Source organism: Scyliorhinus torazame, chromosome 4 (assembly GCF_047496885.1).
Source record: "Scyliorhinus torazame isolate Kashiwa2021f chromosome 4, sScyTor2.1, whole genome shotgun sequence".
In the NCBI taxonomy this organism is placed as follows: Eukaryota; Metazoa; Chordata; class Chondrichthyes; order Carcharhiniformes; family Scyliorhinidae; genus Scyliorhinus; species Scyliorhinus torazame.
This window is the reverse complement of record NC_092710.1, coordinates 68,645,037-68,657,917: the sequence shown is the minus strand read 5'-3', so window position 1 is coordinate 68,657,917 and position 12,881 is coordinate 68,645,037. Positions and strand designations below refer to the sequence as shown.

Below are 12,881 nucleotides of genomic sequence, written 5' to 3'. Positions count from 1 at the left end.
AACTGCCACTAGTTGTAATTTTATTCTGTTACTGATGTTTTGATGTTTAACTAGCTGCTCCCATTTGAGTCCATACTGTATTTTAAACTTTGTTGCTTTTATATATTAAAGAAGGTTTACTTTTAACATGTTCTCAACTACTTTTTTGTGGTCAAGTTACCGCACCAATGAACACGGTTCAGTGTTGAATATGGTAAACAGCAAAATGGAATCACAGTAGTTACTCATGGACATGCTGCTGTTTGAGCAGGTGGATGATTGCGTGAATCCCTTTTCTACAGTTCGAGCAGGTAAATGCTCCCCCCCCCCCCCCCCCCCCCGGTGTGAGTGTGGGCAGTTCAGAAAGTTGGCTAACTCAGCGAATCCTTTCCAACACTTGGGCCAGGTGAACAGTCTCCCCCCTTGTGAATTCACTGGTGCACAGTCTGTGGATATGATGATTTCCTGAACCCCAGTCCCACAGATAGGTCACCTGAATAGTCTCTCGACAGCGTAATCATATTGATGGGACAGCAACTCCCCAAAGCATTTATAGCACATCCTGCAGCCCAGGAACGGTCTCATGACAGTTTTGAACTCGCTGGTGTGTCAGCAGGTGGGAAGACTGAATTAATCCCTTCCCACACTCGGAGCAAGTAAATGGTCTCTCCCAAGTGTGAAGTCGCTGGTGTACAGTGAGTTCAGAAGATCACCTGAACCCAGTCCCACAATGAGAGCACCTGAATGGTCTCTCATCAGTGTGAACCCGTTGATGTGATATCAGTTCCCCAGAACTTTTATAGCACTTCCCGCAGTCTGGGCATTTAAAAGGTCTCTCCTCACTATGAGCTCGCTGGTGTGTCAGCAGGTGGGATGACTGCTTGAATCCCTTCCCACACACAGAGCAGGTGAACGGCCTCTCCCCAGTGTGAGTGAGTTTGTGTACATGCAGGCTGCTGCACTGAATGAATCCCTTCCCACATACAGAGCAGGTGAATGGTCTCTCCCCAGTGTGAATACGTCGATGTGCAGTGAGGGCTGATAACTGACTGAAAACTTTTCCACAGTGAATGCAGCTGAATGGCTTATCCTTTGTGTGAGTTTGCTGATGTGACAGAAAGCGGGATGATTTGGTGAATTCCTTCTCACACAAAGAGATGAACGGCCTCTCCCCAGTATGAACTCGCTTGTGTGCATTCAGGTTGGATGAAGACCTGTATCTCTTTCCACAGAAAGTGCAGTTGAAAGGCTTCTCCTCAGTGTGAGTTCGCTGGTGTGAGATCAGTTTTGATGACAGAGCAAATGCCTTCCCACACACACAACAGGTGAACGGCTTTTCCCCTGTGTGAATTCGCTGGTGTGACCGAAGTCCAGATCGCCCAGAGAAATCTTTCCCACACAAGGAGCAGGTGAACGGCCTCTCCCCGGTGTGAACTCGCTGATGTGCATTCAGGTTGGATGAACATGAGAACCTCTTTCCACAGTAAGTGCAACTGAAAGGTCTCTCCTCCGTGTGAACACGCTGGTGTAACCGCAGGTGGGATGACAAAGTAAATCCTTTCCCACACACAGAGCACATGAATGGCTTCTCTCCTGTGTGACTGCGTCGATGATTATCCAGCAGGTATGGATAACTGAATCCTTTACCACAGTCCCCACATTTCCACGGTTTCTCCATGATGCCGGTGTCCTTGTGTCTCTTCAGGCTGGACAATCAAGTTGAAGCCTCATCCAAACACATAATACGTATCTGGTTTCTTCCAACTGTGAATGATGCTTTCTTCATAAAGAATAATTTCCACAGTCAGTATAGTGGAACACTCACTCAGGTATGTGTGTGTCTCTTGGTGCTTTTCCATCATACTGAATTGTGAAATCTTCCACAGACAGAACAGGGAAATATTTATCTTTCCACTGTCAAAAGCCAATGATGTTTAGGTCATGGTGAATTGTGTAGCACTGTCAGACTTTGATGTGAAGTTTAATTTGAGTTTCTTGTCTATAAATCCTTCTCTTCTAATACCCTGGAAATGTAGTTCACAAAACAAATTCAGAACAGACATTTCTCCTTTCTATGGAACATTTTTACGTCTCATTTACCCAGTAAATAGAGTCTTAGAGTTTTATAACACAGAAAGAGGCCCTTCGGCACATCACGTTCACACCGGTCATCAAACACCTATCGGCGGAGCAGGCTTGAAGTGCCGAATGGCCTACTCCTGCTTCTATTTTCTCTGTACTTTTCTACATATTGTAATCCCATTTTCCAGCACTTGGTCCATAGCCTTGTATGCAATGGCATTTAAAGTGCTCATCTAAATACGTCTTAACTGTTGTGAGGGTTCCCGCTTCTGCCACCCTTTCAAAAACAACCTTCAACCATCACCCTCTACCACAAGCCAGTTTTGGATCCGATTTGCCAAACTGCCCTGAATCCTACGGGTTCTTACCTTCTTCATCAGCCTCCCATGTGGGATTTTTTTTCCAAAAGCCTCACTAAAGTACATGATCAACCAACATCTACACACCTAGCCACCTCCTCAAAAAATTCAGTTAAATTTGTAAGACATGATTTCCCTTTGACAAAATACCCACCTCACACACACTCACTCCACGCTGGACTGAAATCAAAACAAATCACACCGACTCCACCATTTTGTTTCCACTCCTAGCCCCCCTCACCCCCCCTCCCACCTCCTCCCCTCTCCCCATCCCCTCCATCTCCCCCTCCCTCCCCCTCTCCCTCCCCCCCTCCCTCCCCCCCCTCCCCCCTCCCTCCCTCCCCCCCTCCCTCCCTTCTTCCCCTCCCTCCCCCTCCCTCCCCCTGCCTTCCCCCTGCCCCCCCTCCCCCCTCCTCCCTCCCCCCTTCCCCTGCCTCCCCCTTCCCCCTCCCTCCCCCCCTTCCCCCCTCCCCTCCCTCCCTCCCCACCTCCCCCCTCCCCTCCCTCTCTCCCCACCTCCCTCCCTTCCCCTCCCTCCCCCCTCCCTCCCCCTCCCTCCCCCCTCCTTCCCCCTCCCTCCCCCTCCCCCCTGCCCCCTCCCCTCCCCCCCCCTCCACCCTCCCCCCTCCCTCCCCCCTCCCCTCCCTCCCCCCTCCCTCCCTTCCCCCCCTCCCTCCCTTACCCCCCTCCCCTCCCTTACCCCCCTCCCCTGATTCCATCAGTTACCATGGTGGTCCCCAGAGCATTAGCCTGGATCTCCGAGTTGTTCACCAGGGACACTACCAGAAATCCACTGTCTTCCCCGCTTAAGGAACAGGATGTCAAATCCAAGTCTAGGGTTATGGTTTAACAGGCAGCAGTGATTCCCACACTCCGAAATGCTTCGGAGACTTGGACAGTCTACAGCAAACACCTTTAAGCAATGCAGAAGTATGACCAGTCTTGCCTTCCACAAAATCCTTCAAAACTGCTGGAAAAAAAAGGTCCAAAAGCAGGGTTCTCTCCCAGGCCAACTCGCCCAGCATTGAGGCGAGAATCACTCAAAACCAACTCTACTGGGTGGGACATGTGTGTATCCCTGACACGAGACTCCCAAAGCTTGATTGTCGGCATAGCACGACACTCTCAGGAGGTCAGCTGAAACACTTTTGAGGTTCCCTCAATGTGCCCACTGAAGAGATCAAATATTCCCACCAACCCATGGAGACCCTGGATTGTGATTGGTTAAAATGGAGAAGTCTCATTCGGGAAACACATCAAGAGATTGGTCAGGAATGTGAGGAGGCAAAGTCGAGGGGTCTGAGGGAGCGCACAAACCTCGTAACAACTCAGCTACCCAACCCTCCAGAATCACCTGCCCCATGTGTGGCAGAGTGTACATCGGACGTTGGAATTATCAGTCATCTCGGAACCCAATGAATCATCCTTGATAGCGAGGGACTGCCTAAGAAAGGGAGACTCAGAGAAGATCAGGGAAGTGGCCTCCCTTCCTACTGGCAGGTCCAGGTTACGCAGGCCATTTGAGTGAGGAATGTCCAGCCAGTATGTGCGTCCATCTTCATAGAATTTACAGTGCAGAAGGAGGCCATTCGTCCCATCAAGTCTGCATCAGCTCTTGGAAAGAGCACCCTACCCAAGCCCACACCACCCTATCCCCATAACCCAGTAACCCCACTCAACCAACACTAATGGCAATGTTTGGACACTAAGCACAATTTAGCATGCCCAATCCACCTAACCTGCACATCTTTGGACTGTGGGAGGAAACCGGAGCACCCAGAGGAAAGCCACGCAAACATGGGGAGAACGTGCAGACTCCGCACAGACAGTGACCCAGCCAGGAATTGAACCTGGGACCCTGGAGCTGTGAAGCAATTGCGCTAACCACTATGCTACCGTGCTGCCCACCTTGGTGAGGGAATTGTGGATAGGCAGGCCTTCACAGTCTCAGTGACCAGGAGAGAAAAAGATTGACTCATTTGTTTTATTCTGGGTCTGCAGACTGAAATTGGAACACTGAGCCCAGCTAGAGGAGAGCGAGGGAGAACATTTTGAGAGTGGAGGAAAGGAAGTTATCTGGATCCTGCACAGGTAACAGGGAGTGGGTGTGAGGTAGGCAGTAAAAGCATTGAGGGAAAAATTGTTCAGAAATTACAATTGTTTTTTCTGAATTTCTGTCCTGGACTTGCAGTGATGACATGTGTTAATTCCTTTTCCAGGTATTACTGGATGAGGATTGGCAGGCAGAAAATTCAAACCAAACATCACATCAAGATTGGACAAAATTTCTCACTTCATGACCTGAATATCATCAGCCTTTGAATGTGGAAGGAGAAATGTTTGTCTGTTCTGTCTGTGGCACTGGGAAAGCACCGAGAAACACATGCCCGATTGAGAGTGTTCAAGTGCGCTGACTGTGGAAAGAGCTTTAACCATGAAAGAGCCTGAGAAAACTTCACAGCAGAGAGAAGCCACACATCGGCGAGGCTTCAATTAATTGTTCAACCTAGTGAGACATGAGGACACCCATGGAGAAATCGTGGAAATGTGGGAACGATTTCAATTATCCGTCAGATGTAGAAATCATCAACGCAGTCACACTGGAGAGAGACCATTCACCTGCTCTGAATATCGGAAGGGATTCACTTGATTCCGCCACCCTGCTGAAACAACAACTGCTTCACACCGGAGAGAAGCCGTTCATCTGCTCCATGTGAAGGAAGGGATTTGGCAATTCCTCCATTGCTGAAACATCAGAGAGTTCACACTGACGAGAGACCCTTTAAATGTTGAGATTGTGAAAAGTGCTATAAAGGTTCCAGGGAACTGATTCTCCATCAATGTGTTCACACTTGTGATATGGTACGAATAAATTAATGGCATGATGGGAAAACTGGTCAATGGGAAGACTGGTCAAAATGTTTGATACAATGTAAGAAAGGCTGAACTACTCATTCCAGCTCACCAGGCCCATGTAAAGAATGCTCACAGTTCACCAGACCCCTGTAAGAAATGCTGCCCTAACCATTTCAGACTGTAAGACTGATAAGGCCAACTCTGCATAATTCGAAGTCTGAAAAAGATCAGAGAAGGTCAAGCCATTCCAAAATACCGGATCTCGGCAACTCCTGATAAAACTAACTCGTCATAACCCAGGACCATAGGAATAAAACAAGATAAGTTCAGGAAGAAATAACTCTACTCCGACCTTTCACTGTTCCCTCCAAGGACAAGATAATGGTATGAGTGATGCCACCAAAAAAGGTCTGTTTTATGACATTGCTTCCGTTTCTATTTCCGATCAAATTCCTGACTAAGCTGTTGTCACGCAATCTTGATAATGATAATGTATAAATATTGAGCTGATTCTCTGTGAAAATGCGAACTTGAGAAGGAATCATCAAGTTTCATTAACTGCTCTCTGACTTCAAGTTTCAGCCATTACTGCATGCAGTCGTTTTGAAAATAAAGCTTGTTATTTTGTCTTAACAAGCGTGTTGAATCTTTCTACTACAGAAGCGGGAAAATATTGCCTTCCAACACACTGACGAGAGACCGTTCAGGTGTTCTCATTGTGGGACTGGGTTCAGGACATCATCTGACCTCATGATACACCAGCAAGTTCACATTGGGGAAAGGCCATTCATCTGTTCAGAGTGTGGGAAGCGATTCACTCATTCATCCAATCTCCTGAGACACCAGTGAATTCACAGTAAGTCAGGAACCTTTAAATGTATTGATTGTAAGGAGAGCTTTAAAAGCAACAATGGTCTGTTGAGACACCAGTGCACTCACAATGGAGAGAAGCCACTTCATAGAATTTACAGTGCAGAAGGAGGCCATTCGGCCCAATGGAGTCTGCACCGGCCCTTGGAAAGAGCACCCTACATAAGCCTCAACTTTGTCCCCGTAACCTGGCAACCCCACCTAACCTTTTGGACACTAAGGAGCAATTTAGCATGACCAATCCACCTAACCTGCACATCTTTGGACGGTGGGAGGAAACCAGAGCATCCGCAGGAAACCCACACAGACACAGGGAGAAAGTGCAAACTCTACACAGATAGTCATCCGAGGCCGGAATTGAACTAGGGTCCCTGGAACTGTGAGGCAGCAGTACTAACCACTGTGCTCTCCTTATTTGCTCCGTGTGTGGGAAGGATTCTGTCAAACACTCGCCCTGCTGCAACACCAGTGAGTTCCCACAGGGGAGAGGCAATTCACCTGCTCCAGGTGTAGAAAAATAGTCACTGATTCGTCTCATCTTCTGAGGCACCTGCAAGTTCATGAGTGAGGGCTGGGTTTGGATTCTGCTATTACTGCTGCTGTTCATCACATCCATGGCTAAATATGTGGGTTAAACCTGAGGCATGTTGAGGACTTCCGGTTGCAGCGATGTGGAGCTAAGTCGCACATTCGGCGCCTCCCGCAAAAATGGATTTTTGGGCTCTTTTGAGGGCCTCCAATGGCACATTTCCGACGTTTCCCGGTGTGGGAAGGAGTTTATAACAGCTCCCCGTCAGTATATGGCCTCAACCAGGAGAGGGGCGCGTAAAAAGGTGGTGGTGGACCCGAAGAAGGTGTGAGGGAAGAAGGGCAAAATGGCGGCGGGCGGAGACCAGGCAGCGTGGATGCAGTGGGCGGAGGAGCAGCAGGAGGTTATCCAGCGCTGCTTCAAAGAAATTAAAACGGACCTGCTAGAGCCGGTGAAGGCTTCTATTGATAAACTGCTGGAGACACAGACGGCCCAGGGGGTGGTGATCCGCGAGGCTCGACAAAAGATCTCTGACAATGAGGATGAGATCTTAGGCCTGGCGGTAAAGGTGGAGGCGCACGAGGCACTCCACAAGAAATGGCAGGAGCCTGTTCGAGGAGATGGAGAATCGGTTGAGGCGGAAGAATCTGCGGATTCTGGGCCTCCCAAAGGGGCTGGAGGGGCCGGAGGTGGGGGTCTATGTGGTCACCATGTTGAACTCGCTGATGGGAGCGCGGTCCTTCCAGGGGCCCCTAGAGCTGGAAGGGGCCCATAAAGTGCTGGCGAGGAGGCCCAAGGCTAACGAGCCTCCGCGGGCGGTGCTGGTGAGGTTCCATTGGTTCGTCGATCGGGAGTGTGTGCTCAGGTGGGCCAAGAAGGAGAGGAGCAGCAGGTGGTGGAACGCGGAGGTTCGAATATACCAGGACTGGAGTGCGGAGGTGGCGAAGAGGAGGGCCGGGTACAGTCGAGCGAAGGAGGTGCTGCATAGGAAGGGGGTGAAGTTTGGCATGTTGCAGCCGGCATGACTGTGGATCACCTACAAGGACCGGCACCATTATTTCGAGTTTCCGGAGGAGGCGTGTGCCTTTGTTCAGGCCGAGAAGCTGGACACAGATTGAGGGTTGCGATTGGGGACTGCGGTTGATGTGTTATGTTTATCATTTTTCTCGAGTGGGGGGCCTTTGTAATGCTCCGGGTTTCTTTTTCTCTGTGTTTTTCTCTCTCGGGTCGGTGAGGGAGGCTGGGGCGGGTTGGGCACTGTGTTGGTCGGGGGGGGCTTTTGGAGGGGGTAGTTGAATGGAACAGGGGGGGTGACGGCGGTGAGATGGGGCCCCGCGGGGGAGGGGGGAGGCCCGAGTCGGGGGTGAGGGGAGGCCCGAGTCGGGGGTGAGGGGACCGGGCCTGTAAATGGAGCTGCGTCAGATGTGGCGGGCCCTGGTAGGTGGAAAGCGTGGGCTTTTTCCCGGTCTGAAGACTGGAGGGACGGAGCCGGGGCAGGGAAGCGAGGGTTCCTTCCCGCGCTTAGAGTGGAAGGTGGAAGGGGGAGGGGGAGAGCCTATGGAAGGGGAATGGGAGAGGAGGGTGTGCCACACAATGGGAGGAGTCGAAGGAGAGGCGGGAGTGGCCGGGGTCAACAGGAGTCAGCTGACTTGCGGAAGTGCAATGGGGGCAGTAAATCAGCTAGGGTGGGTCCTAGCCGGGGGGGGGGGGAATCGAGCTGCTGCTGCTATGGTCAAGGGGGAGCTGGAGCGATTGGGAGGGGGGTCGAGACGGGGTATGCCGCTGTGGGGAACGGGCCGGGAGTGGGGTGCGGGCGAGTGGCTGGCCGAGGAGGGGCTATGGCTAGTCGGCGGGGGAGGGGGTCGAGTAGCCCCCTGATCCGGTTGATTACCTGGAACGTCAGGGGACTGAATGGGCCGGTTAAGTGGGCCCGCGTGTTCGCGCACCTGAAGGGGCTCAAGGCGGATGTGGTTATGCTCCAGTAGACACACCTGAAGGTGGCAGACCATGTAAGATTGAGGAAAGGGTGGGTAGGTCAGGTGTTTCACTCTGGGCTGGATGCCAAAAATCGAGGGGTGGCGATCTTGGTGGGAAAGAAGGTGGCATTCGAGGCGTCGAGCATCGTGGCAGATAATGGCGGTAGGTACATCATGGTGAGTGGTAAGTTGCAGGGAGAGAGGGTGGTACTGGTCAATGTGTATGCCCCGAACTGGGACGATGCAGGTTTTATGCGGCGTATGTTGGGTCGGATCCCAGGCTTGGAAGTGGGGGGCCTGATAATGGGGGGAGACTTTAACACGGTGCTGTATCCTGCACTGGATCGCTCCAGGTCGAGGATGGGTAGGAAGCCGGCGGCGGCTAGAGTGCTGAGGGGGTTTATGGACCAGATGGGAGGGGTGGACCCTTGGATATTTGCAAGGCCGGGGGCTCGGGAATTTTCACATGTCCATAAGGCTTATTCCCGAATCAACTTTTTCATTTTGAGTAGGGCGCTGATAGCGAGAGTAGAGGATACTGAGTATTCGGCAATAGCCATTTCGGACCACGCCCCGCATTGGGTGGACTTGGAGATGGGGGAAGGAGAGGGACCAGTGCCCGCTGTGGCGCTTGGAGGTGGGGCTGTTGGCGGATGAGGAGGTATAGAGAGGTACTTGGAGACCAACGACAACAGGGAGGTCCGAGTGGGGGTGGTATGGGAGGCACTGAAGGCGGTGGTGAGGGGAGAGCTGATCTCCATTAGGGCCCATAAGGAGCAGAGGGAACGGGAGGAGAGGGAGAGGCTGGTGGGGGAGATGGTGAGTGAAGAAAGGAAGGCGGAGGTGCAGTGGAGGAAGGCCCAGAGGGCGATCTACGAGTATGGGGAAAGAGCAAGCCGGATGCTGGCGCATCAGCTTCGGAAGCGGGATGCAGCTAGGGAGATCGGGGGAGTTAAAGACAGGCGAGGGAGTGTGGTGCGGAGTGGGGTTGGCATCAATGGGGTTTTCAGGGTCTTTTTTGAAGAATTGTACCGATCCAAGCCCCCACGGGAGGAGGGAGGGATGGGCCGCTTCCTGGACTAATTGACGTTTCCAAAGGTGGAAGAGGGACTGGTGGCGGGATTGGGGGCCCCGATTGGGCTAGCGGAGCTGATTAAAGGGGTAGGAAGCATGCAGGCGGGGAAGGTAACGGAGCCGGACGATTTCCCTGTCGAGTTCTCTCAAACATATATGGACCTGTTGGGCCCGCTGTTAGTCAGGACCTTTAATGAAGCAAGGAAGGGGGGCTTTGCCCCCGACGATGTCCCGGGCACTGATCTCCTTGATCCTGAAGCGCGACAAGGATCCCCTGCAATGTGGGTCTTACAGACCGATCTCCTTGCTAAATGTAGATGCCAAGGTGCTGGCGAAGGTCTTAGCCTTGAGGATTGTGTGCCGCAGATCATCCATGAAGACCAGACGGGGTTTGTGAAGGGGAGACAGTTGAACGTGAATGTGTGGAGGCTTTTGAACGTTATCATGATGCTGGCGAGGGAGCGGGAGGCGGAGATAGTGGTGGCGATGGACGCTGAGAAAGCCTTCGATAGGGTAGAGTGGGGGTACCTGTGGGAGGTGCTGAAGAGGTTTGGGTTTGGGGAGGGGTTTGTCAGGTGGGTCAGGCTGTTGTATGACGTCCTGATGGCAAGTGTGGCCACAAACAGGAGGAGGTCCGAGTACTTTCGGTTGCACCGAGGGACGAGACAGGGGTGTCCCCTGTACCCCCTGCTCTTCGCACTGGCGATTGAACCCCTGGCTATGGCACTGAGGGAGTCGAGGAACTGGAAGGGGTTGGTGCGGGGTGGGGAGGAGCATAGGGTGTCGCTTTATGCGGACGACCTGCTGCTGTATGTGGCGGACCCGGTGGGAGGAATGCCGGAGGTAATGAGGATTCTTCGGGAACTTTTTGGGGTATCAGCTCAACATGGGGAAGAGTGACCTGTTTGTAGTTCATCCAGGGGATCAGGAGAGGGGGATTGGCGAGCTCCCACTAAAAAAGGCAGAGAGGAGCTTCAGGTATTTGGGGGTCCAGGTGGCAAGGAGCTGGGGGGCCCTGCATAGGCTTAATTTCAAAAGGCTGGTGGAGCAAATGGAGGAGGAGTTCAAGAGGTGGGACGCGTTGCCGCTGTCCCTGGCGGGTAGGGTGCAGTCAGTCAAAATGACGGTGCTCCCAAGGTTTTTGTTCCTGTTCTAGTGCCTCCCCATGTTTATCCCGAAGGCCCTCTTTCGGCGGGTGAACAGGAATATAATGGGGTTTGTGTGGGCGCCAGGGACTCCGAGGGTGAGAAGGGTGTTCCTGGAGTGGAGTAGAGACAGGGGGGGGACTGGTGCTGCCCAACCTCTGGGCATTACTGGGCCGCCAATGCGACGATGGTGCACAAGTGGGTGATGGAGGGGGAGGGAGCTGCATGGAAGAGGCTGGAGACGGCGTCTTGTGTGGGTACGTGTCTGGGGGTGCTGGCAACGGCGTCGCTGCCACTCCCTCCAAGGAGGTATTCCACGAGCCCGGTGGTGGCGGCTGCCCTCAAAATCTGGGGGCAGTGGAGATGGCACAGTGGGGATGTTGGGGCCTCAGCGTGGACCCCAATACGGGGGGAAACCACCGGTTCGTCCCAGGAAGAACAGGTGGAGGGTTTTCGGGGTGGCACAGAGCAGGGATACGTAAGTTGGGGGACCGGTTTGTGGACGGGAAGTTCGCGAGTCTGGGTGAGCTGGAGGAGAAGTACGGGCTCCCCCCTGGGGAACACCTTCAGGTACTTACAGGTAAGGGCGTTTGCCAGGCGGCAGGTGGTGGAATTCCCGTGGCTACTGCCACACACAGTACAGGACAGGGTGCTCTCGGGGGGGGGGGGGGGGGGGGGGGTGGAAGTGGGGACGATCTCGGAAACTTGCCAGGTGATGCAGGAGGAGGAGGAGGCCTCGGTAGTGGAGGTAAAAGGTAAATGGGAGGAGGAGTTGGGAGAGAAGATTGAGCAAGGGCCGTGGGCAGATGCCCTGGAGAGGGTGAACTCTTCCTCATGGTGCGCGAGGCTCAGCCTCATACAGTTTAAGGTGCTGCACAGGGCACACATGACCGGGACAAGGATGAGCTGGTTTTTGGGGGATGAGGACAGGTGTGTTAGGTGCTCAGTGAGCCCAACAAACCACACCCATATGTTCTGGGCATGCCCAGAGCTGGAGGAATTTTGGAAGGGTGTAGCGAGGACGGTGTCGAGGGTGGTAGGATCCAGGGTCAAACTGTGCTGGGGGCTCGCAATATTTGGGGTGGCAGAGGAGCCGGGAGTGCAGGAGGCGAAAGAGGCCTTTTCGTCCCTGGTCGCCCGGCGAAGGATTCTTCAGTGGAAGGATGCGAGGCCCCCAAGCGTGGAATCTTGGATCAGCGAAAACTAGAAGTGATTAAGAAGATATATCACATTCCAGCACACACAAAAATTTACAAATGCAACATATCCGAATATATGTTGCACATTGATGATTGACAACTAACCATCCAACCAAATGTATTTGAAACCCATCCAAGCCAATCAGCACATTGCAGGGGTAGGGACAAATGGAGTCAGACTGATAACATTCTCCTTAAACATTGAGGTTTGGGAAGCCATTTTCCATCCAGGATCTTACTCTACCTTTGATCTAACTACTCGCTATCTTTATTTTGTATTTTAATTTTTCCGCTCTAACTCTTGAAGTTCGCGCAAGCAGTTTTGCTTTAAGCAAAGAACCGTTACTGTTTTTTTGAAAGTTAAATCTATTGTAAACCATTAAGCCAATTATTTCTCTTGAAGTCTTTTGCTGGCAAGGGCTTTTTGGGAACATTTGATTTGTAACCACAAGAAGATCTTAGTCTCTCAATTATAATCAATAGACACCATAAAAGATTTTTATTTCACTTCCGAGAAGTGTCACTTAAATTCTACTGAGTTTTGAAGTATATAAGAGACTACACTTAAACCACACGGTAGATTCCTACATGAGTATACAATTTAGGAGCAGGAGTCAGCGATTGAATCCCTCAAGCCGGTTCCGCTAATTGATAAAATCATAGTTGATCTGACTGTGGCCCTAACTCTACTTTATACCAGCTATATAACCTTTGACTCCCTTGTTAATCAAGAAAACATCTATCTCTGTGTTAAAAATGTTTAATAACCCAGCCTCGGTTGCTCTCTGAGGAAGGGAATTCCACAGACTAAC

The 12,881-nt window shown here is 52.0% G+C and overlaps 1 long non-coding RNA gene and 1 pseudogene across 2 annotated transcripts; one reads left to right on the top strand and one right to left on the bottom strand.

The window, feature by feature from the left end:
* Window positions 1-529: 529 nt before the first annotated feature.
* The window catches only part of LOC140411387 (uncharacterized), a 36,997-nt pseudogene continuing 24,645 nt past the window's right edge, over window positions 530-12,881 (bottom strand).
* Window positions 1,668-5,912, top strand: LOC140410289 (uncharacterized). 2 transcript variants are annotated; one of them, XR_011940611.1, is made up of 3 exons: window positions 1,668-1,808; window positions 4,422-4,511; window positions 4,640-5,912. It is a non-coding gene; the product is annotated as an uncharacterized lncRNA (long non-coding RNA). The 2 variants fall into 2 exon arrangements; XR_011940610.1 differs by having other exon boundaries at window positions 4,422-4,532.